The sequence below is a fragment of the Triturus cristatus genome, chromosome 7 (assembly GCF_964204655.1).
Source record: "Triturus cristatus chromosome 7, aTriCri1.1, whole genome shotgun sequence".
Lineage (NCBI taxonomy): Eukaryota > Metazoa > Chordata > Amphibia > Caudata > Salamandridae > Triturus > Triturus cristatus.
The window spans coordinates 117,799,963-117,825,029 of NC_140590.1; the positions used below are offsets into that span (position 1 = coordinate 117,799,963).

Genomic DNA, 25,067 nt, shown 5'->3' on the forward strand with positions numbered 1-25,067 from the left:
CAATCCAATCAGTAGAACTGGAGCTTTCATTTTTTATTTTATTAGATGTATTTAATGCATTTTTATACATTAAGAGCCATGTTAACAACAACATAACATCAATTAAACACATTACACAGAGGAATGGCAAGGGTGTAGCAGGGTGCAAAGTACAACATATTTATATATTTATTTGCAGAGTTTTATATAGCGCTAGCTAGACCTGGAGGTATCAGAGCTCTTTACAAGAGGATCAGCGAGTTACAGGTTACAAAAATTACATCAGTTACAAGCCAAATATAGGCATAGGAGGAAAAACATGAGAATACACAGTAATATACGTTATTAGCGAGTAGCATAGCCAAGACGCACGTCTCTATGGGGAATGGAGGTAGAGGGGAAAAGGCAAACAGGGGAAAGGAATGCAGATCGAGGCAGGCTGACCGGGAGGGGGTAAAGAACTTCAGGAGGAACAAATCAGACAAAGAAGTCAACGTGAAGGACAGACAAAACCGTGAAAAACCCGTGGAAAACTATGTCCGATGTCCGGCTGGGTAGGTGAAGTCCGAGGGGGTGAACCAGAGCCAAAGTCCTCTATAGCTGCTTAGGACAGCTCCAACAGGCATCGGCCAAGGTTACTCGGGCTCCGTGGTAAGTATGTGGTAAGTACAAACAGTTTTAGTTTCAGCCCCTGGGGTATCGTCATAGCTCAATCTAAGGCATGAGTACTCACAAACTTTCTCTCAGGGGCCAAATTTACAGTGTGGTTTGTGACTGAGGGCCGCACCGGTAGGGGCAGGTTCAGTGGGGGAGGGGGCGGGGCTAGAGCAAAAAACAAAACTGCGACCATGAGGTTGAACACAGGCCCCTGCAGTCGACGCCTTCGCCCACTGAACCACCAGACACGCCATACACACATCTCTCTCTATCTCTCTCTCTCTCTCTCTCTCTCTCTCGCTCCCTCCCTCTCTCTATCTCTCCCTCCCACTTCCTCCCTCCCTCCCTCTCTCTCTCTCTCTGTCTCTGTTTCTCTCTCTCTCTCTCTCCCTCTCCCTCTCCCCCTCCCTCTCTCCCTCTCTCCCTCTCTCCCTCTGTCTCACTCACTCTGTCTGTCTCGCTCTCCCTCTCTCTCTCTCTCTGTCTCCTTCCCTCTCTCGCTCTGTCTCCCTCTCTCTCTCTCTCTGTCTCCCTCTCGCTGTCTCCCTCCCTCTCCCTCCCTCGGTCTCCCTTCCTCTGTCTGTCTCCCTCTGTCTGTCTCTGTCTGTTTCCCTCTGTCTGTCTCCCTCTGTCCCCCTCTGTCTGTCTCCCTCTGTTTGTCTCCCTCTGTCTCCCTCTCTCTGTCTCCCTCTGTTTCCCTCTATCTGTCTCCCTCCCTCTGTCTCCCTCTGCTGTCGCCCTCCTCCCTCGGTCTGTCTCCCTCTGTCTGTCTCCCTCTGTCCATCTCCCTCTGTCGTCCACTCTCTGTTGCCCTCTGTCTCCGTCCCTTTGTCTTCCTTCCTCTGTCTCCCTCCCTCTGTCTCCAATTGTCTGTCTCCCTCTGTCTCCTTCTGTGTGTCTCACTCTGTCTGTGTCCCTCTGTCTCCTTCTGTTTGTCTCCCTCTGTCTCTCCCTCTGTCTGTCTCCCTCTGTCCATCTCCCTCTGTCCATCTCCCTCTGTCTGTCTCCCTCTGTCGTCCTCTCTCTGTTGCCCTCTGTCTCCCTCCCTCTGTCTGTCTCCCTCTGTCTGTCTCTCTCTGTCTTCCTCTGTCTGCCTCCCTCTGTCTCTCTCTCTCTGTCTCCCTCTGTCTCCCTCTCTCTGTCTCCCTCCCTCTGTTTCCCTCTCTCTGTCTCCCTCTTTCTCGGTCTCCCTCTTTCTCTGTCTCCCTCTCGTCTGTCTGTCTCTGTCTGTCTGCCTCTGTCTGTCTCCCTCCCTCTGTCTCCCTCTATCTGTTTCCCTCCCTCTGTCTCCCTCTATCTGTTTCCCTCCCTCTGTCTCCCTTTGTCTGTCTCCCACTGTCTGTCTGTCTCCCTCTGGGTGTCTCCCTCTGTGGCCCTCTCTCTGTCGCCCTCTCTCTGTCGCCCTCTGTCTCCCTCCCTTTGTCTCCCTCCCTATGTCTCCCTCCCTATGTCTCCCTCTGTTTTCCTCTGTCTGTCTCCCTATGTCTGTCTCCCTCTGTTTGTCTCCCTCTGTCTCCCTCTCTCTGTCTCCCTCTGTCTCCCTATCTCTGTCTCCCTCTGTCTTTTTCCCTCTGTCTGTCTTCCTCTGCCCCCTCTGTCTGTTTCCCTCCGTCTGTCTCCCTCTGTCTCCCTCTGTCTGTCTCCCTCTGTTTGTCTCCCTCTGTCTCCCTCTCTCTGTCTCCCTCTGTCTCCCTCTCTCTGTCTCCCTCCCTCTGTCTCCCTCTCTCTGTCTCCCTCTCTCTGTCTCCCTCTTTCTCTGTCTCCCTCCCTCTATCTCCCTCTGTCTGTCTCTGTCTCCCTCCCTCTGTCTCTCTCTGTCTCCCTCTGTCTCCCTTCCTCTGTCTCCCTCTGTCCGTCTACCTCTGTCTGTCTCCCCCTCTCCCTCCCTCTGTCTCCCCCTGACTCCCTCTCTCTGTCTCCCTCTGTCTCCCCCCCTCTGTCTCCCTCTCTCTCCCTCCCTCTGTCTCCCTCCCTCTGTATCCCTCCATCTCCCTCTGTCTCCCTCTGTCTCTCCTCTCCGTCTCCCTCTCCATCTCTCTGTTTTTCTGCCTCTGTCTGTCTCTGCCTCTATCGGTCTGTCCCTGTCTCTGCCTCTATCTGTCTCTGTCTGTCCCTGTCTCCGTCTCCCTCTCCGTTTCTGTCTCTGTCTGTCTCTGCCTCTATCTGTCTGCCCCTGCCCCTGTCTCTGCCTCTATCTGTCTCTGTCTGTCCCAGTCTCTGTCTGTCTCTATCTCTGCCTGCCTCTGACTCTATATGTCTCTGCCTCTATCTGTCTCTGTCTGTCTCTGCCTCTTCCTGTCTCTGCCTCTATCTCTGTCTCTCTCTCTGTCTCTCTCTCTCTCTGTCTCCATTTCTGTCTCTCTCTGTCTACATCTCTGTCTCTCTCTCTCTGTCTCTCTCTCTGTTTCTATCGCTGTCTCTATCGCTGTCTGTCTCTATTTGTCTCTACCTCTATCTGTCTCTGCCTCTATCTGTCTCTGCCTCTGTCAGTCTGTCCCTGTCTCTGCCTCTATCTAGCTCTGTCTGCCCTTGTCTCTATCTGTCTCTGCCTCTATCTGGCTCTGCCTCTATCTGTCTCTGCCTCTATCTGTCAGTCTGTCCCTGTCTCTGTCTATCTCTATCTGTCTCTGTCTGTTTCTGTCTCTATCTGTCTCTATCTGTCTCTGTCTCTATCTGTCTCTGTCTGTTTCTCTCTCTGTCTGTCTCTATCTCTGCCTGTCTCTGACTCTATCTGTCTCTGCCTCTATCTGTCTCTGTCTGTCTCTGCCTATATCTGTCTCTGCCTCTATCTCTGTCTCTCTCTGTCTCTCTCTCTGTCTCCATCTCTGTCTCGCTCTCTGTCTACATCTCTGTCTCTGTCTCTCTGTCTCTCTCTATCTGTTTCTCTCTCTGTTTCCATTGCTGTCTCTATCGCTGTTTGTCTCTACCTCTATCTGTCTCTGCCTCTATCTAGCTCAATCTGCCCTTGTCTCTATCTGTATCTGCCTCTATCTGTCTCTGCCTCTATCTGGCTCTGTCTATATATGTCTCTATCTGTCTCTGCCTCTATCTGTCTCTGCCTCAGTCTGTCAGTCTGTCCCTGTCTCTGTCTATCTCTGTCTGTATCTCTATCTGTCTCTGTCTGTTTCTGTCTCTGTCTCTATCTCTATCTGTCTCTGTCTATTTCTGTCTCTATCTGTCTCTGTGCCTCGGGCAGTGCAAACGTACTGTGTCTTCAGGTCCCCGTCACCAGCCCAGAGACAGCCCCCCCCACAACCCCCTCTCCCAGTGTAATGTAAAAGCCAGCTCGTTTTCTCTCTGAATTTGCTGCTTCACAGGTTTTGTGTCCCACCACTGGGCCTGGGGTCACATCTGTCGCTGGCTTTAATTCTGACTCTCACCCCGAGCTGTCAGATCAAAGCTCACCTTTGGCGCCAGTCACCCGTCCATGTAGGAATGCATGCATCAATTATATATAGCGCAAACCTGGTGGCGAGTATTTGTGCACTGTGCTACGAGAGCTGAGACCTGGAGCTCCATGGCCTTGGCTCAACCCTCTGACTACAGGCTGGCGGGAAACATCACATCACAGGCTCTTAATGCACACCTCATCCGGCTCTCACTCCCTGCAACCTTCTATCACCTCACCCGGCTCTCACTCCCTGCTGCCCTCTGTTACTTCACCCGGCTCTCAGTCCCTGCTGCCCTCTGTCACCTCACCTGGCTCTCTTATCCCTACTGCCCTCCGTCACCCTCTGCCATCTCACCCGCCTCTCACACCCTGCTGCCCACCGTCACCTCACCCGGCTGTCACTCCCTGCTGCCCTCCGTCACCTCACCCTGCTCTCACTCCCTGCTGTCCTCTGTCACCTCACCCGGCTCTCACACCCTGCTGTCCTCTGTCACCCTCTGTAACCTCACCCCGCGTGTGTGGCTGCCCGGGCTGAGACAGCTTCCCAGGCACACGCACAGCTGCACCCGAGTACTTCACAGGTCTTTTAAAGACCATTTACTAATGAGGCTTTGATGTATTTCACCTCTTCTTAGCGCCCCTGCAGCTCCACTCTGACTATCACTGGAATCGCCCGGCCCCCATAGAGCAGAGTCTGTCTTTGCTGACACTCTTTAAAAAAAACAAAAAACACAGGTACGACGTCTGCAAGGTCCGCGGGCCACCAAGGAAGGGTTGGCGGGCCGCTGGCGACCCGCAGGCATTACTATGAGTACCCGTGATCTAAGGCATTAGTCTCGGTGTAACTACCCCCAGATCGGAGGACGCAGGGAGAGATCGCTGGCAACGTCAAAGGAAAGAGGTTCCCTAGCAGTGGATGTAGTGGAAACGTCGTGCTCAAAGGGGTGTTTAGTATGCAGAGGGACGGTGCGCAGCCACTGCCAATGACTACGAAGAGGTGCAGCTACAAGGCATTAAGGACACAGGAGTTAGATGGGACGCTGGACTAGTTGCATGGGATCCCGCTGAAACAATGCATCAAATGCTGTTAGAAAGGTCTCAACATGTGTTGGGCGCCATCATGTCAGCAGAGCACTCGGCCGCCTCAACAAACATGGACCAAAGTGCGCAACTGACTGCAGTCCACAGAATCCCAGGTGAGCAGAAGGGTCCAAGGAGGGGGTAGACTCCGGGGGACCAGAGAATAAAGTCAATCCCTGGCCGGAGAGCTCCCGGTCGCAGCTCCTCACCTGTCGGCCATCTTGGTGTGCTGTACCCATCACAGATGCAGTGCCCATCACTCATCCGACGAGTGATCCTGCTGAATATGTCCAAGTATAGAAACATTTGTGTGCTACACTTACATGGTGGAAGGCTATGAACATAGTCAGGAGTATGACAATATCAGCATATACGCCAAGAAATCAGGCCAAACAGTGATGCACCGTGGGCAGTAGGTCATTGTCTCCTTTCGGTTCTCAGAGCACTTTTTTGGGCCCAGGTGCTTTTCTGTCCCTGAGGCTCTGATCAGGAGACCAGCCAACTAGCCCTTAGGGTCACCCTGAAAGTCATGGGTTCAAGCATAAGAGCAGGTCTTCAGCATCAGAACAGTCTTCTGTGAGCACAGAGCAGGCTTTGGGCAGCAGGGTAATCCTTCTTGGTGCAGCAAGGCAGTCCTCTGAAGTACACAGCAGGCAGTCCTCTGGGAATCCTTCCACATGTCAATAAGTGAACTGAAGAGTGGGTCAGAGGGTCCTACTTTTATACATGGTAGTGGGAGAAACTGTGGAGGCTTCCTCACTCTGAAGTGTCTGTAACTTCTTGCTGCCTCCTTGCACTGGTCTCAGTCTGTATGGCACAACAGGCTAGAGCAAAGTTCTTTGTGTGAGAGCTGAAACATAGGGGTATATTCACAAGAACGTGTGATAACTACCGCAAGAGTAGCGTAACACAACTTTCAATATCGCAGCCTATCGCGGGAAAATAACCCCGTATCAACGTGGAATTCACAACAAGATGGTAGCATGTGATAGTCACCAGATAACGCGTCAAATGTCAGCGTAAAAATCAATGCCACGCCGCAAAAACGTGAAACGCGAATGTGAAAAATCATGCGATCAGCCCAATCGCGATACCAAAAGTAATGAAAACCAGCCACAGGCCTGCAAATCCCATGAATCTGGTGGGAACTTGCACCATAAAAACCACAGAAATAACACACCAGAAACAAGCCAAAGTACGTAGCAACATGGATGCACCCTGACCCAGCGCAGAGGTCAACGAGAACCCCACAACCCCCACAGACCACCAGCAAGGAACAACAGGGTCGGGGAAGGCCAAGGAGAAAAGGGAGAGGAAGACAGGGTGCAGCCCACAGGAAAACAAGACCAGCGTCACGGAGGTCACAGAACACAACCAGCAACTGACCCACAACCAGACCACCTGGAATGCGTGCCGAGGAGGACAATCGAGGAGGACAAGAGGCGCCGGCAGGACGTGACAACCTAATACAGGTACAAACCCGATGCCAACAGGAAGGCAGAAATGCTGACACGAGGTGGCAGTCCTGCGCCACAGGAGGAGCTGGAGGAACTGGAGGCCACGCATCAGTGTGGAGACGGTGTAAGGAGGCGGGAGTACGGACAAAGCCCAACAGGACCTGACACAACAACAACAGGGTGAGGATATAACAGGGATTGGGGAACGGGGGTGATGGGCACAATGGCACACATGCACAACATTGTGCAGCACACTGCACAATCACAATTACCCAGGGACATGACCCCATCGCCGTGGCACACTGCAGCACACACACATAGCAATCACAGCACATCCCATGACAATGTGGCACATAGTGCAACCCCCACACTGCAGGACACAACTTGGTCCGCCCAGGCGCAGAAACAGAACAATCACATTGGACAGAGTAGGGAACTGTGAGATGCATATCTACGGCTACAACCTCACATCAGCCATGTAGGCCAAATGTCCACTGTCCCAACTCAAATAGCCAGCACCGCCCAAACAGTCACAATGTACATTGTCACACAGTCTGCATGTCGACAAGAACAAGGCGCAAACACAATGCCAACATGCATCTCCCCTTCACATTGCAGAGGGACAAACAACACCTCCAGCAAGTCAGAACAGACAACCCATCAGTGAAGCCGGAGACGAACAACACACCTTCGACACAGAAGCACTACAACAGCCCATGGACATCCCACACAACCCACCACCAGGACCAGGGCAGACAAGCCACTAAGAGGAGAACACAGCCCCTCCAACAGACTACACAGCATGAAGCACCCGCAATCATGGCTGGCCCCCAACACTTCACCGACCCACACATGCCACCCCAATGCCAGGTGTCAGAACAACAAAAGGAGGTGGCCCAACAGGTGCAGGTGTGGCCAAACCCATGGGAGGTGAACTAGAACACATACGTGGGTGTCCAATACCCTTCAGGGACCACCTACACCCCACAAAGGAGACCCACACTGCCATAGAGACACATGCAGATGCACATACACAGTACTGAACCACGCCCAGGGGCACCACATATCAGTCACACACCCACGTTAGCTCTGCAGACGACGGCACAGTCCACTCCCCTTACAAATTGAGTGGGTGACGGCAATGCTACATGTCCAGGTCCTAGCCCGCTGCCTGCGGAGACATGTCTGCATCCGCTACACACAGTACAATGTAATGTTGTAGGGCTCAGGGCCCCCGTGCATACAACAAGAACACAGGGACACATGCATTCATCATGTTGAACTGGCTATGGGCATGTGCGCCCGGCCCCTTTATTTGCAGGGCCACATGTACAGTGCCTGTGCTGGATGTGCGTGGGGTGGGATGTTGGTTGTCCGCTGTGTTAGTGCCGTAGGCCTGTTAGGCGATGATGGTCAGGATGCGTAGGATGGTTGTCCCTTTCAGCCTGTAGTGGACGGTGACATTGTCTGATGTTGGGTCAGCGTGGCTGGTACGTTTCCTGGGGTCCGCTGTCTTTATCTGCGCTGGCGTCTGTGGTGGTCCGGGAAGGGGGGGTGTTCTGGGTGTGGGTTGGGGTCCTGGGTTGGTGGTGGTGGGTGTTGTGGCCCTCTTGGGTGTCCAGGCCGCAAGATGAATAGCTCCATGGCAACTGTTGCCCTTCTATGTGGCCCTGGGCTGTGCTCCTTTTTGTGGTGCAGGCTGCCGTCCGACTTTACACCAGGTCAGAGCAGGTGTAGATTTGCTGGTGCAAACAAGCCTTATCGACGGATTTGTGTTCTTATCGACGATCTGGCTGGTCGTTGAGAATGTTGAGGTGTGATGTCGCGGCTTTTGACACGGGAACTCCCACTCTGCATCTCATTAGCGATAGTTGCGGGGGTCCTCTGTGGCGATGTTTTTTGTGGCTGCTATTGCGGGTAAACTGGTGCTGTGAGTTGTTACCACCAGCCTGTGCATAGGGAGGTAAATTTATCACGACTTTGGCTGCGATAAAGTGCCGTTAATTCAGCGATAGCTCCTTGTAAATATGCCCCATAGTATTTTAAAGTGCAGGTGGGGCTGTGCCCAGCTCCACCCCCCAACCCCATCCTGTCTGAGATGGACCATCGAGGCAACATCTAGTCCCTATATTGTGTGGCTGCCTAGGAGCAATACACAAAGGCCAACTACCAACTACACCACGTCATGTGGCCAAGGGACTGGGTGCAGCCAACAAATGGTTAGAACAAAAAAATGTCAACATTCTGAAAGTAGCATTTTCAGAGCTGTGACTTAAAGTCCAACTTTACAGTTAACAAGGATTTTAAAACACCCCAGGCACCAAGCATGACTTTTCCACCTGTTCCCAATCAAAAGTTAAAACATATTAAATGTAAAAAGGCAACCAAATGTTATCCTATAGGGGAGATGTAGGCCTTCACAGTAGTGAATAACAAAGTAGTGAGTCTTTCATTACCAGGACGCCTAAAATATGAAAGTACTCGTCAAACTTTGTATTTACAATGCACCTTGCCCTATGGACTGTTTAGGGCCTAACTTAAGGGTAACTTATGTCTAATAAAAAACGGTGCCCCTATCCCTAACATGCTGCGTCAATCCTTACGCCTGCTTCAAGCAGGTGCAGGGATTTGACGCAGCATGGCCGGAAAAGTGACTGAGTGAAATCTTGTAGATTTCACTCAGCCACTTTTCGGAGGCGTTCCTGTGCCGGAAGGCCCCCCCTTGTGCAGGTACGCCCACATGTGGCGCAAGCTTTACAACGTGACGCATCTCCCTAGATGCGTCACATTGTAAATCTGCCGCAGCATGGCGCTGGCTTTGCGCCGCCGCTGCGTCACAAAAGTGACGCAACGGCGGTGCAAAAGTGACGCACAGGGCTTATAAATCTGCCCCTATATGTTTTTAAACACTAGAAAGTGTTTATTCTTTAAAAATGTATATCTCCTGTTTCCTACATTGCATTTTTAATGTTTAGGTGTCAATTTGTTCATAAAAAATATAGCCTACTTTTATAAATTGGAGTTGGGTTTTTATTGTGTGTTGTGCCTTACTTATTTAATGTATTGGTGTTTTTATATGCTTTACACACCTGCCTCCTAAGTTAAACCTGCCTGCTTGTTTCCAGCTACCAAGGGTTGAGCCAGGGATTACTTTATCGAGATCCTAACTGAACATTTTATTGTGTTTGTGGCCTTTAATACTGGTACACTATATGTTCTATCATATTGCCCCTCAGACCAGGAAGTAACAACACAATGGACAACATGTAGTAAATAGGTGTAGTCCTTCATTAACTTCCTCTATTTTGTTGCTATGTGAATTAAGTGGTTTACAAAGGTGTGTGTTGCATGTACTGCTACTTGTGTTTAATTTGTTGCTGACATTGGTTCCATTGTATCTGTAATTGTTAGAGGGATCAGACTATCAGTTTTATTTTTCAAATTCTTGCATTGATTCTAGGGTCATCTGCAGATAAAGAATTGCAGAAAAGCATTCAGGTGATAGGAAACTTAGTTTCACTTTAATTACTGTTTCAAGTCCAGCACTCATAGTGGATATTATAGTTTTATTTTATTGAATAAATGTCACAGGAATGGAAGCTAGCAGTCATGTGTTTGATAACCTGGTCCTGGAGTATATTTGGAAACATCACTATTTGTTCATCTATAATTTATTTGCAGTTCTTTTATCTGTAGTAGAAGGGAATTTAATTTGATTTTTTTATTTTGTGTTTGATGGGGTTCAATTCCTTGAAATATATTTAAAGGTCTTATTTAGCAACTTTTAAGGGGGCCACTCACGCATGAGCAGAGGCACTTAAACAAAGAGAGATGAGCTGAATACCATTGCTGAATGCCCTTGGCAAAATGTTGCAGACAGGGCAAGCTTAGCCCTTATTCTAGACTCACAACATTCACGTTTTTAGGTATGGTAGGAAAACATCCCTGGAACGGTGGGTATAGAGTTTGGTTTTAATGGCAGGACGAGATGTTAAATACCTTGGGTTCAATCATAAAAATATTGTGCTTTCAAAACAAGAAAAAAACACTGGTGAAAATTTAAATACAGAGATATGTTCTAATTTGTCCCAAGGAGTACTGTTTTTTGGGGAATCACAAATGGCAGACTTTCTAATGAGATACGTAATGGACTTTTGATACAAAGACAAAACTGTGAGCTTGTGTGATCTGATGTTGGCTTTCATGACCAGGGATCTCTGTTTGGTGATGATTTCATCAGAGAGCCAGAGCTTCCATGGGTACGTCTTATTCCTCTTTGGCAAGATTCTTTGTTCGCATCTCTCCCAGTGACATCAGATTAGGGGGTCCTTTTGCATCAGTCCCTACTTATACTCTGAGCGATACTGGTATGCCCCACCAATATTCTTCCCGTAGAGAAGAAGAGCAGGGTCCTATAGTGCCAACAGAGGACAAGAAAGGAAGGGAGAATCCAAAGTAAGCATTCTCTCCTCTCCCCTTATAAAGGTGAGAGACAGGTTATTCATTTTTGCACAACATTGAGGTACATGTTCAGATGATCCTTAAAATCAAGCGACAGTGTGGGTATTCTGAATAAATTTCTATTCATCTCATAAAAAATTAATTTGGGACCTCAATGCAATTTTTTCAAGAGAGAATTGATTTAACTACATTGGAGGTACAGGAACTTCACTTAAAGGAGCCATATCATCTTGTTTGCTACTCCGCAGAGGTGTCATATTTCTAGTGCAGTAAAAGAAGAATTTCCGGCCAGTGATAAACTTGAGAGATCTCACCCAATATGTACTTTCCCATCATTTCACAATGGAGACAATGGTTGTCTCAGGTTCATTACCCTTCCAGGAGATTGAAAGATGCATTTAGGGCTGATTACCAATTTATCACTATCTTGAATAATATCTACACTTTATTTGCTAAGGACAGGTGTTCAGATTTATATTCCTACCTTTTGGCTTATCCTCTGCTCCTTGGTGCCTCATTAAACTGTTGAAACTGATTGTGGGGACTCTCAGATCCCAGTGTCCGAGGATGGTGGTATACTTCCATTATTTGAAATTCTTTGGGCATGGGAAAGATCTTTAATTCAAACAGATGCAATATGCGATAGAATTGGTTCAACCTCTGAGGTTTGCTGTAAATATAGAGAAAATTCAGATTTGATCCCATCAGGAAGAATGGAGTTTCTGACTCTGCTTCCTGACTCAAAGCTCAATTGAATCAAAAAGGATTGAGGTTGAAGATAGTCCTTAATGAGATATCTCTCTGACAGCTTGTAATGCTGGTGGGTCTTCTTTTGTCCTCCATTCAGCTTATCTTTCCAGGCTCCCTTTATTTCAGGGCTTTCCAGCATTTGATTTAATACATTTCAAAGAGTTTTGGTAGATTCAGAGGGGCCGATTCACAGAACTAACTTAAGACAAAATCCTAAACTTACTACTTTTGGTATTCACAGAAGTTAGGATTTTGTCTTAAGTTTGTCTTAAGACAGACTTAAGACAGACTTAAGACAAACTTAAGACAAACTTAAGACAAACTTAAGACAGACTTAAGACAGACTTAAGACAGACTTAAGACAAACTTAAGACAAAATCCTAACTTAAGTCCGTCTTAAGTCTGTCTTAAGTCTGTCTTAAGTCTGTCTTAAGTTTGTCTTAAGTCTGTCTTAAGTCTGTCTTAAGTTTGTCTTAAGTCTGTCTTAAGTTTGTCTTAAGACAAACTTAAGACAAAATCCTAACTTCTGTGAATACCAAAAGTAGTAAGTTTAGGATTTTGTCTTAAGTTAGTTCTGTGAATCGGGCCCAGAGATTCTTCCATTAAATCAAGGGTCAAGGTCGGGAATAAACTGGAGATTAAGTTGCATATACTTTGTAATGGTTGAACTATGTTTCCTACATTCCCAGATCTAGTATTGTAATCTGATGCAAGTCTCTGGGTTTTAATTGCCAAATATGGCAGTCTCTAGACTGGAGGAAGATAGTCAAAGAAGGAATCATTAATGTATATACATTTTTTAGAGCTTCATAAAGGTTTTTTGCGATTTGAAGCTTCACAAAACACAAGGTGAAATATGCTGCCCTTATGTTTATGAACAATCTGACCATGGTGGGTACCTACAGATCAGGTGGGATTTGATCAAAACACTTAGTGTAACTGGCCATATCTATGTAGGAGCTTTGTTTCCATCAAAAGATATCTCTGAAGGGACCATGCAACAATATGTAGGACTGGTACTCCAGAGTGATTTACAACAACGATTGGTGTCTGAACCCCTGTGTTTTCAAAGTTCTGTGCAAGATTGTGGGGACCTTTAAAACAGAATTATTTGTCTACCCATTAATGACTCCGTTACAGAGTCACTTCAGTTGAAGCCCCTATCTGTACGTATTGGAAACAGATGCATTTCTTCAAGAATGGTCTGGTGGAAATGTGCATGCTTTTCTACCATTTTTCATGATGTCCAGGTGTGTAGCATAGATTCATAGACAGTCAGCGCAAGTGGTGTTGATAATATCCCTTTAGAAAGTGCAACCATGGTATCCATCTGTTTTGGAGCTATCAGCTAACTCTCCAATTTTACTACCTGACTTTCCTGCTGTTGTTGATGAATCCAGGTGGGCAGCGTCACAACCTCACCTCAGAGGGCAAGCTTGTCCTGGTGGCATTGGAAACTTTTGGAACATTTGCAGATATGCAAGGCATTTTGAAATCAGCTTCCTGTTACATCTCAGCATTGCTGGTGAGAGGTATAACTAAAGCCTACTAGTCTGTCTGGGATGTGTGGTCTAGGTGGTGTTTTCTTTTGAACAGGCTATCTGTCCCATTTTCACAGATGTCTTTCGGGTTCTCAATTGTTTTGCATGATTGGCTGCTGGACAGAAGCCTTATTGGACTATTAATGAGTATAAGCCAGCACTATCAGCAGGACCCCAGAGAATTGAAGGTAAACTGATTGGGTAATACCCTTTGATATGTAGACTGTTGATGGGAATTAGATAATCAGACCCTCCTAAACCTAGTTACTCTACACTTTAATATGGTTTTACAGCTCTTTCAGTCATGGGAGGACAATGACAAGCTTTCATGGAAGTTGTTATCTCAGAATCTGGCCATTGCCGTTATGCTTAGTCTCTTGTAGATTATTAGATGTTAGATCTTTGGACATTTCTTCAATGCATTTCTCCCCTATGGGGGTTCATTTTACTATCATGAGGCGTAATAAGATTATGCCTACTGCCGTAAAGTTTCCAGCTTTTCGTTCTCATCCAAACTTGCGTGTGTGAGTTGCCTCAAGCAGTATCTACAAAGAACTAGAAAATATCCACCCTGCGGTTATTAATATCTTTATGTAAAACTTTAACCCTTAACTGTGGCTACTCTAAGTAGATGTGCTAAAGGGGTGATTCATGCAGGTGGAGGAAATGGTGAATTTTAGAGCTCAGTCTGCCAGAGGTGCTAGGGTCGTGAAACTCTTATGGGCTGAGGCCAAATTCGAGGACATTCTCAAGTCTGACAACTAGTAAAAGGTCTCTACATTTAAAATCTTTTACTGCTAGCCAATACAACATGCAGCAATGAGAGTAGTAGATATGTTTTGTATTAACAATGCTTTATTTCGAGGAAAGAAGTGAAATGCCCTTGAAGTTCAACACAGGACATTCACAAGACGCACCTGCAAAGTAACATATGTTAATCCCTTGCCAGACTGTTTCATTCCATTAGTTTCTTGAGTCTCTTTCTTTGTCCTCTCCTTATCTTTCCTGGGCCTTCTTGCCACACACACCTACTATTTTCCTGTTCCATTTCCCATTAATGTATGTAACTTTTAAATAATGTAAACATTAGTTTCTATAGATAGCCTCCAAGGAGAGCTCAAATTGATTATCATTATACAGTTCATAAATGAACATATATCTTAAAAATTGAAATTAGGAGGTCAGACTTTACACCAAGAATATACACTGACCATATTATGGTTGTAAATTCCACGTCCGTCCTCCCCTGTTTCCCTCATCCATAACACTTTGACTGATATGGCCGAGGGATAGCCATCTGGTAGATGAGCAAAATTAATATTCGCAACACTGATAACTTCATATCTTTGAAAGAAGCTACCCCATATTTATTCAAATGTTTACATTTGACTATTCAACTGGTGAATTAGATTTTCATATGAAGCTATGTTGTACCTTTTTTGGAGCCATGTTTCTGGCCACAGGCATGTATCAGGCTTCCAAAGCTGCAACATACATAACTTGGCTGCCTCCATTGACGTGTCAGACCGCCTGCCATGCCTGGGTGTTAATTCTTGGTATGCTGAGATATTGTTCAACCTGTTAGTTTGCCTGTTGAACCTGTGTCTGTCAACATTCTCCAGACTGATGTCCAGTAATAGTAGAAATGCTTTGAACTTGCATGGCTGTTGGTGAAAGGAAAAGGAGGTGGATATAATTCTGGCTCTTGTGATGCTTAATCTGAACCGGTTGTTGCAGGTGGAACCCACCAACACTGATTTTTGGGTACCAGCACTTATTTTTCCTTAAAATATTTTGATTCAGAGAAAGAGGGGATAGAAGGAGGAAAAGAAAGAAGGAAAAAAAAGCGCCAAAGGGAAAATGCAGGGATTAAATATCACGTGCAAGAGTGAGATAAAGTAGCAGGATGTGTCTGATGGAGGATTAAAGAGGCATGAGGTGGAATCAAGGCTGTGCTGCCTTTGATAGTGCCAAACACAAGCTTCTGAGTACGTCTTTGGGCCCCGGCACTTATTCTTTTACAAATCAACAACTCTGTAACCCGCCCTATTAACAGGATGGTACCTGGTGTTTTGGATCTTTCTAGTGCCAGTATCAACTAAGCAAACAGCAGCACAGGGCAGCAGATCTGAATCGCTTGAAAGGAGATGGAGAACATTTGTATTATACATAAAAACCAGAAGAAATAAGTTCTGGGATTCTGTCTTGGACTTTTGCTAATGTTTATATTATTTCAGTTTTTTCACTGACTATGACAGTAATCATCAAGAAAAAAAGGCCGTTAATTAAGGACTATGCCTGTTACACCAAATGCTGTTATTTATTTATATTGTTGCTTCCTGCCCAGGGGAGCACGATTCGGGGCTATATAGTTTTCTTTAAATGTGTAATAATTAGTATGCAACAAGGTGTGAGACTGCATAGTAATTATTCCATACTTTGTCTTTACTGATATCACGAATCCCCTTCTCCTATTGTGTAGGAGATTCTATAATTGTCGGTTCACCCACAAACCAACACACAAAGCAGACGCACACAGTATTACGAAAAGAATCGCAGTTACACACAGGCAAGCACAAACAACCCTGTTAAAATCCGATCAACCCAGACCGGCACAAGAGCACATCTAGAACAATGACTTGAATATTTTACTTCCATTTTGGATATAATGAAGGTGTGGGTGGGAAGCAGTGGATACCAAATTATATTTCTAACTATTTAAAAGTCTACTATTAAAAAATCCTCTCTTAACACTGCGGAATAACTTCCTTGACTGCAAGGAGTGTTGAGACACAGGGAAGCAACAAGCTTTGCCCTCACCCCCAGTCACAGATCTGGGTTGAATCCTTCATTGTTCTTTAGCTCACTTCGCCACCTCAGTTCAGACCCAGCTATATGGAAATCAGTCTTGACCCTGTGCCTCATGGGAATAGTCCAGCCTGAACTGCCAAGCCAGCTCTTCCCTGAACCGGAAACAAGCATCCTGGGATCCTGGGATGATTGGTGTCTGTGGGAAGGCACGGATGATCAACTGAAAACTTTTTTTTAGTGGCTAAACAATAGACATGCAGATCTTAAATTCAGCATGACAAAAAAACAGACACGTCTAACTTTTTGGACGTTGAAGTGTTTGTGCAAGACGAAAAATTATCTACTACCTTACATCGTAAACCCACAGATAAAAATACCATTTTACATTACCAAAGCTTTCATCCTAGAAGTCTTAAAGATAATCTGCCTTACAGTTAACTTCTGAGAATTAGGCGAAATTGTGTCCGTAAGGAAGACTTCATTTCTGCAAACAACTAAAGGAAAGGGGATACCCAAAGAAGATGGTGAAACATGCGACAAAGAGAGTGTGGTACACACCGTGCGAAGAATTATTGATTAAGAAGAAAAAAAAACAATTGAAAAGTTAGTATGTTTGTCGACATTTGGGCCACATACCCACCAATTCCGCAAAGCTATCTTGAACAACCGGCATCTGTTGACTGGCCTTGAATGCCCTATGGAAAGACCCCTTTTTTTGCTTTGAAAAAGAACAAAAGCATAGGCCAACAAATCATACGCGCTGATTTGCCAAGTTCCAAGACCAACACAGACTTAAGAACACTGCGGAATCTGAAACCATTGTAAGGCCACCACGTGGCAATTGTTCCGCATGCGCTAACACCGTGGAAGGCAAAGAATTTGTGTACAATTCCATCAAATGGATACACAAAGTACTGACAAATTGCAAAACCAAAAACATTGTTTATGCCAATATGTGCCCTTGCCTCAAGTTGTATATTGGTAAAACTACGCAACAGATTAATCAGAGAATCGTCCAACATCAATCCAGGATCAAACAAAAAGTTTTAACAGCGCCTGTGGTACCACATTTTGTCAAAAATGAACATTCAGAAAAAGGTTTGTCTGGACAGTACTGTCAGGAATCAAACCACCACCAAGGGGAGGCAATGTTGAAACACTGCTACTAAGGAGAGAAGCTTATTTGATTCTAAAATATAACTGTGTGACAAATGGCCTGAATGAAATGTCAGAATTGCATCACATTCTGCGCTGATTCCTCTGTAAATATTCCTGCTGTAAATATTCTTGGTCTCTTATTTTAAACCAATTAAAGTCCTTGAATCCAATGTGCCTACTAGCACAAAATTGTCCCTGAATTAAAAAATACCCACTTCCAAAGACTTTTTTTTCATTCAAATATGCAGCACGTAGAAACCCTTATGGAGACAGAGGCAACCAGATAATTCGTAATATTTTGAATATGTTATAAAAATACATCGTTTTCGTAAAAACCTGCTCTTTACTATTGACCAGCCCCACTGTTCAATGGCCGAATGAAAAGAAAACCAGTGTGAAGCCGAGTAGTCTAAGAGAATTGTCATGGGAAATACATAGCCCTTAATGCCCCAAAGAACTCAGTCAGTACTTTCTGTGCAACAGGATATACACAGACGGAGTGGTGAGATTTATTTATTTATGGATTTTTATAAAGCGCGGAATTTACCCGAAGGTGTCAGAGCGCTGTACAATAGAACCAGTTACGTTACATGAGAGAAATGTTACAAAATAGAATGTACAAAAATAGCAGGACACAGAATCAAACACAGCAGGCAAGAGGAACACTATATCAAACACAGCAAGCAAGGAATGTACAAAAAATAAATAAATATAACAAATTTACAATGACTAACGAACTTCCTGGCGGGGTCTGAGAATTAAGGAATTAGTTCTGATGCTGTTTGTTACACTCGAACGGCAGCAGCAGAAGATCGTGAACATCCAGAAGGCAGAAGAATTTGATAGTGAGTGTGTAATACTCAAAAACCTTCCATTTAAACTTGTCTGCCAAAATTTAATTTAAAAAAAGGCCATGGGGCTGGGGTCCCAGGGGCCGATTAAGGCCTTGGGAGGGCCACATTTATTTTTCAACAAAAAAAATTAGGGTGCAGGCCCTGGGGGATGGGGTCCCCAGGGCCAGTAAATTAGACAACGAAGGGGTGCCACACAGCCCTCATTCTTAAAAAAATGAAATAAATAAAAGACTGGCATCGCGCTGGAGGCCATGTCCCCTCCTTGCAGCACTCTGCAAACGCGCCCCCTGGCCAGTTGTAAGTTGGGGAATTAATTCCCCTTCAATACTGAGGGTCCCTGAGGGCCAACTAGCCCAACAGGTATCTCCAGTGTGCGCCAGGGAGCTGCGTTGCAGACAGGTGTTCTGAGGCCACGCCCCTTTTTACACCTCTCTGCAACGCAGCTCTGTGGCGCTTACTGGAGGTACCTAGTGGGCTAGTTTGACCCTGGGGACCCTTAGAATTCAAGGGGACTTAATCTCTCAACTTAGAACGGCCACAGGGCGCGTTTACACAGTGGTGAAGGGAGGGGACGGGGCCTGAGGTGACATGTGCAAACACGCCCTGTGGCGCGTTTTAAGTTGGGGAAATAATTCCCTTTCAATCCTGAGGGACCCTGGGGGCCAACTAGCCCACCAGGTTCTTCCAGTAAGTGCCACTGCTCTGCGTTGCAGAGAGGTGGTGCAGGCCGTGCCCCTTTTTACACCTCTCTGCTATGGCGCTCACTGGACGTACCTAGTGGGCTATTTTGCCCCTAGGGATCCTCAGGATTCAAGGGGACTTAATCTCCCAACTTAAAAAACGGCCACAGGGCATGTTTACACAGTGGGGAAGGAAGGGGACGGGGCCTGAGGTGACGTGTGCAAACACGCCCTTTGGCGCGTTTTTTAGTTGGGGAAATAAATCCCCTTCAATCCTGAGGGCCCCTGGGGGCTAACTAGCCCACCAGGTGCTTCCAGTAAGCGCCACTGAGCTGCGTTGCAGAAAGGTGGTCCAGGCCGTGCCACTTTTTACACCTCTCTGCAACGCAGCTCTGTGGCGCATACTGGAGGTACCTAGTGGGCTAGTTGGACCCTAGGGACCCTCAGGATTCAAATGAACTTAATCTCCCAACTAAAAACGGCCACAGGGCGTGTTTACAAAGTGGTGAAGGGAGGGGACGGGGCCTGAGTTAACGTGTGCAAACAAGCCCTGTGGCGCGTTTTAAGTTGGGGAAATAATTCCCCTTCAATCCTGAGGGCCCCTGGGGGCTAACTAGCCCACCAGGTGCTTCCAGTAAGCGCCACTGAGCTGCGTTGCAGAGAGGTGGTCCAGGCCGTGCCACTTTTTACACCTCTCGGCAACGCAGCTCTGTGGCGCATACTGGAGGTACCTAGTGGGCTAGTTGGACCCTAGGGACCCTCAGGATTCAAATGATCTTAATCTCCCAACTAAAAACGGCCACAGGGCGTGATTACACAGCGGTGAAGGGAGGGGACGGGGCCTCTTAACGTGTGTAAACAAGCCCTGTGGCGCATTTTAAGTTGGGGAAATAATTCCCCTTCAATCCTGAGGGACCCTGGAGGCCAACTAGCCCACCAGGTGCTTCCAGTAAGCACCACTCCGCTGCGTTGCAGAGAGGTGGTCTTGGCCGTGCCCCTTTTTAGGTCTCGCCTAGGCAGCGCTTGCGCTGTCTCATTGAGACATGCAATATATACTTTAGTGAGGGTCTGACCGCCTCTTTTTAAATAGTTGTTCTCATTCGTTCTTCAATGTGCCTCTCAAACTTTTTCTACTTGGTATTGGTTACAAGTGTTTGAAGTCCCTCCTTTTGAGCTGTTAGCCACGCCTATGGCTATTGGCCCCTTTCTCGTATTAGGGGCGTTGCTTTGGTTGTTGGACTTTGTTTTATTTCCTGCACGTGATGCTGACCACGTGATGCTGATGGAATGCTCTATAGGCAGAAACACATCGTTAAAGCACTTGATTTAGGCAGCAACACATCGTTAAGGCACGTGACGTTAATGGAGTGCCTCCCAGGCACGGACTTTTTTATCTGCACGTGATGCTGATGGAATGCTCCCTAGGCACACACATATGGTGCCCTTGTTTACGTTGTTTGTTTTTTTTCTTCGTTCAAGCCTGTGATGTTAATGGAGTGCCTGGATGTTTTATAGTCTTTTTTGTACAAATACAGAAAGACGAGTGCCTTGCAAACCTTTAAACCTGTAAGCAGACACTCGTTGTGTAACGTATTCAGAGCGGCTGCTGCTTACAGAGCGGCAGCTGCTTGGGATCGCAATTATTAGTCAATTTTTTCTGGGTCTTTCGGGGGCCTCTTTTTTTAATGTGCCTTTCTTTTGTTTTTTAGTTCAAGGCAAGCATGTGATATTGTCACACGTTTCAAACTTACGAGCTCAAAGCAAGCTTATTATATTGACAGACTTTGAAACCTTTACTGCGTGTGTCCACGTACATATAAACATGTTTTTGTTATTGCAAAGTTATGTTATGACTTTAATTTTGGGAGTCGCATGTTAACAAGTTTTATCGGTAGGTACGTGAATTTCTTTTCTCCCGGCGCTCCAAGATCCCTGTGTTTATTTATTATTGGAAGATCGAAATTTGCAATTACTTAACAAATGTTGAGCCATTCCGAGACTCGAACACTGGCCCCCAGGTCTCAAGTCGGCAGTTCTAACCGCTAAACCACAGCCTCTCCAGCAAATGGGACAACTGATTACATGCTGTATTTTTCTTCCCGTAATAACAAAATCGTAATTTGCAAATAATTAATAAATGTTGAGCCGATGCCGAGGCTCGAACTCTGGCCCCCAGCTCTTTAGTGGGCAGCTCTAACCGCTAAACCACAGCCTCTCCAGCTATAGACAACGTTTTAGAAATGGGGGAACTGATTACATGCATTATTTTTCTTCCCTGTTTACTTATTTTTGTTACAATGGGGCACCCGCGCGAGTGCCACCATTACAACAAAAGTAAATAAATAAAAGGATAGAAACGTCAGGTGGCCATTTTTTCCCTATTTGTTTACTGTGGTTTCAATTGCTGTACCCGTGCTTTAGCTTGAAACATCTGAAGCTAAAGCACGAGTGCCTGGATTATTTCAGAAGTAAAGAAATAGAAAAAAATGCACAGTTTCTTTTTCCTTACTTTTCAAGCAATCCCGGCACACGTGCTTAAGCTTCAGATGTTTAAAGCCAAAGCGCGCATGCCGCCATCAGCATTAGGATAGTGGGGGGCTGCGCAATGCTTGTTTGTTTTTACAGCTATGGAAAAAACGTTCTTATTCGCAAGCTTTTCTAGGGGTGCAGTGTACTTGGTATCTCTACCGCGCGAGCTCAACCACTTTCATTCAGAGATCCCTAAATACTCTTCGCTGCAGAGTGGAGAGAGACACGGGGTCCAGACGTTTATTTCACTCAACCCATTGCTGCTCGTTCAATTGACCTCGGAAGAATGGAAGGCTGAGTCGGTCCTGCTGAGATTCAAGCATGTGATGTGCAGGGGCCCGAGTGCCCTTAGGTGATTTCACACATTGGGTGCGACATGGCAATCTTAAAGCATTTATAACATAGTTTCAGGCTCCTGACACTGGACCAGAATGTCCTTGATGACACTGGATTGTCTGCTAACATAATGAAAGGGACGGAAACAAGCTAGGTTCGCTTCAAGCTAAGGTTTACTCCCGGGCATTAAAGGTAAACCGAGTTCACACCATCACTGCTGTGTTTACTTAGCAAGCAATTTAGTCATAGAAAGAGGATGAGATTATGTTTTTTTTCTTTCATTGAAGTCCGTGATGTTAATGGAGTGTCGCACAAGCATTTAAACAGTAAACAACCACTCGTTGTACAGCGCATGCAGCGCGCCTGCCACTTAGGATGAGATGTTGTTTTAAAGTGTGGTATTTAGCCTTCTAAAAACGGGGGTCCCGCACGCCTTTCAACCCGTAAGCAGAGGAGGGCTTCATATGCTTTGTACCCTGTGAGCGATGTATTTAGCTTGTTTGTTGCTTCTGATCTGGCGTTATTTTAAGGAAAATATGCTTTTAAAATATGCTTTTAAATGTGTGACACCCTTTGGATATAACTAGAGCTGATGCTAATTTATAAAATTTGACGATGCAGCGCTGTGTTTTTTTTTGTTTTTTTCCGTTCAAGCCCGTGATGTTAATGGAGTGCCTGGATGTTTCAGCAATTCAATGTATTTTTGTCAAATGCTCTGCTACACATAATATTATGGCGCACACTATATGCACACAGTCTATATTTATTCATTAAGTTTATGAGCCTGCCCCCGATTTATTTCTTTATAATTTGCCTATGTAGCTCTGACTCGCAGCTGCTTAGGGATGTAAATGTGATTTCAGGTTTTATTTTTTGACGTGCTGTGTGACTAGTCTGGGAAAGCTGTGGCAGAATCGCTCGGTGTTAAAGCCGCACCCAAGTACTTCACAGCTCTTCTTGAAATCGTATGCTTCAGGGGCACAACGAAACCAAATAACTTCAAAGTAGCTCCATAGCTTGACGTCTGTCTTGTTGGAGCCACAAGTAACTACTTCACAAGTGTTTGCAAATAGCCTGCAAATGTGTAAAAAACTCTATTGTTACTGTGAATTAGGAGGCTTCCATGAAAAGTAGCTTGGACAGCATATTGAAACAGTGCCCGCTTATTAAATTGCAAGTTTTATTCTTTGACGATTCGACCCGTAGATATAGCCGTGCTTTTTATCAGCACTATTTACATTACCCAAAACATATTCGCTTTGTTAGCACGAGGGGATTGATCTTATGTACTGTGTATAATGTGCACGGATGCAAAGCTAGGCGCATAGAGGTGAATGGAACTGGATTTGATATCTCTGCGTGCAAATCTCTATTGATTTCGCATAAATGTAGTTTCAGACCGGGGCCATGCCATTGAGGAACCGTTTCTGCTGTCTGGGAACACGAGCCTCCATTGATGCTGCACACCGTTTGCTTACGTGAACTACAGTGTTTTCACCTCCTGCCCTTATGTTTTGAAATGTTTCGCATCCGGGCAGCATATGTCCACACCCTGTAGTATAACATACATTTTAAGTACAGCTAGAGTTATGCATGGCGAACATGCCGATGTGAGTTGACAGTTTTTGCAGCAGAGACAGATGATTTACGTAAAAGAGTCTTTCATATTTACAAGTGAAATCGCTAGTACTGTAAGCGGAGCGCTATGCCATAGGGCTCTTTAGTTTTAAATAAGCAGTCTCTCTGCGTGATAATTAATCAAAAGCAAAACATATGAATGTAAGAAAACAAGTGTATGCTATAAATGGTGTACTCCTTTGCCCTATGCGTATTGCACATGTGATACTTTATGTAAAGTAGCTTGCATGGCATGCTTTCTTGAGTACAGACGCACATCTTTATTGTGGTTCCCAGAGATAAGCACAAGTTTTATTGGAACCTTTTGGTCCACCATATAATTCCTTGTGTTCACTTTAGAAGTGAAGCGGGGGTGTGGGTTTTAGCACTTTTCACTCGACGTTTGTTTACAAACCTTTTTCAGAGGTTAGCTGCATCTGGTGCTGTGTTATAAATGTTGTGTTGAAGATTTCTTGTGTGATAAATGTAGGCCTCGTTTTCCTATGTCTTTTAATAATTATCTCTGCTTGATATGTAGTATTATATGTCTATTTATGGTTTAACTGTAAGAATAAAAATACTGTGACAACGTAAACAAAATATTGCACAAGTTATGAGGGCTTTTTAAAAGCGTGCAATTTATCCAAACAAATCATGAGCCCCACTCATCTTTAAACCTGTACGCAAACACTCTATGTACAGCGCATCCAGCACGCCTGCCACTTGGTATTGGGTGCTGTTTTAAAACCGTGGAATTTAGCCTTAAAAAACACGGGGGCCCCATACACCTTTAAACCCGTAAGCAGACACTTGTCCAGAGCCTGCAGAGCGCCTGCCACTTGGTATTGGATGCTGTTTTAAAACCGTGGAATTTAGCCTTAAAAAAACGGGGGCCCCACACGCCTTTAAACCCGTAAGCAGAAACTTGTTGTCCAGCACATGCAGAGCGACTGCTGCTTGGGATTGTGTGTTGTTTTAAAAGCGTGGAATTTAGCCGTATAAAAACGGGGGCCCCACACGCCTTTAAACCCGTAAGCAGACACTTGTCGTCGAGCGCATGCAGCGCCCCTGCTAATGTTGCTATTTTATTTGCCGCAATAGCCACGGCTTCCACATATGAACACATATTGCTATACTAGCATGCCCCTTTAAATGTCATCAATGTAACTGCTGCTGGTTTATAAAGATTAACGAGGCTGGGCTGTTACCAGCAAAGTAGCAAAGTGCTCGCCATCATTTTTAATGCGCAGCGCTACTCCGTGTGACATTCTTTGAGAGAGGGTGCGCATCCAAAGCTACGGCCAGAGAGATGGACAGAACTGCATTTTGTGTCACTGCAACCGACTTCCTTCTTATTTAGCATAAACGCGTTTTAAAGCTCAGCAATGGCACTAAGGGATTGGTTTGGGTGTTTGGGATGAAAAGTAGTTTGGACATCATATTGATTTAGGCAGAAACTACAATTATGTTTACCAATTAAGCAGCGCTATACATTTATGTGAGAGGTGAACGGGTATGACATATACGGAGCTAATTAACAAACCGCCGCCGCTTATTAAATTGCTAGCCATGATTTCTTATCGATCCGCACTCTAATATGTTCGCTACTACCCGTGTAACAGTGTATGTGTGTTTTTGCACTTTCTCTTTTCATACCATTCCATATTAACTGCCACTAGAACTCAAAATAGAACTACTGCAAAGCAGTTGGGAAAGCAAAAAGGAGCAAGGTAAAAAGTACTTGTCTCCTACATTAAACCAAAAGA

At 45.6% G+C, this 25,067-nt stretch overlaps 1 protein-coding gene and 1 long non-coding RNA gene across 2 annotated transcripts in view; one reads left to right on the forward strand and one right to left on the reverse strand.

Moving 5' to 3' along the window:
• The window catches only part of LOC146808981 (myeloid cell surface antigen CD33-like), a 413,580-nt gene that overhangs the window by 176,530 nt on the left and 211,983 nt on the right, over positions 1-25,067 (reverse strand). The window lies entirely within an intron of this gene.
• Positions 21,579-25,067, forward strand: part of LOC146808982 (uncharacterized) — a 267,404-nt gene continuing 263,915 nt past the window's right edge. The window contains exon 1 of the long non-coding RNA XR_014966299.1: positions 21,579-21,876. This is a non-coding gene — a long non-coding RNA (uncharacterized LOC146808982). The remainder of the gene's footprint in view (positions 21,877-25,067) is intronic.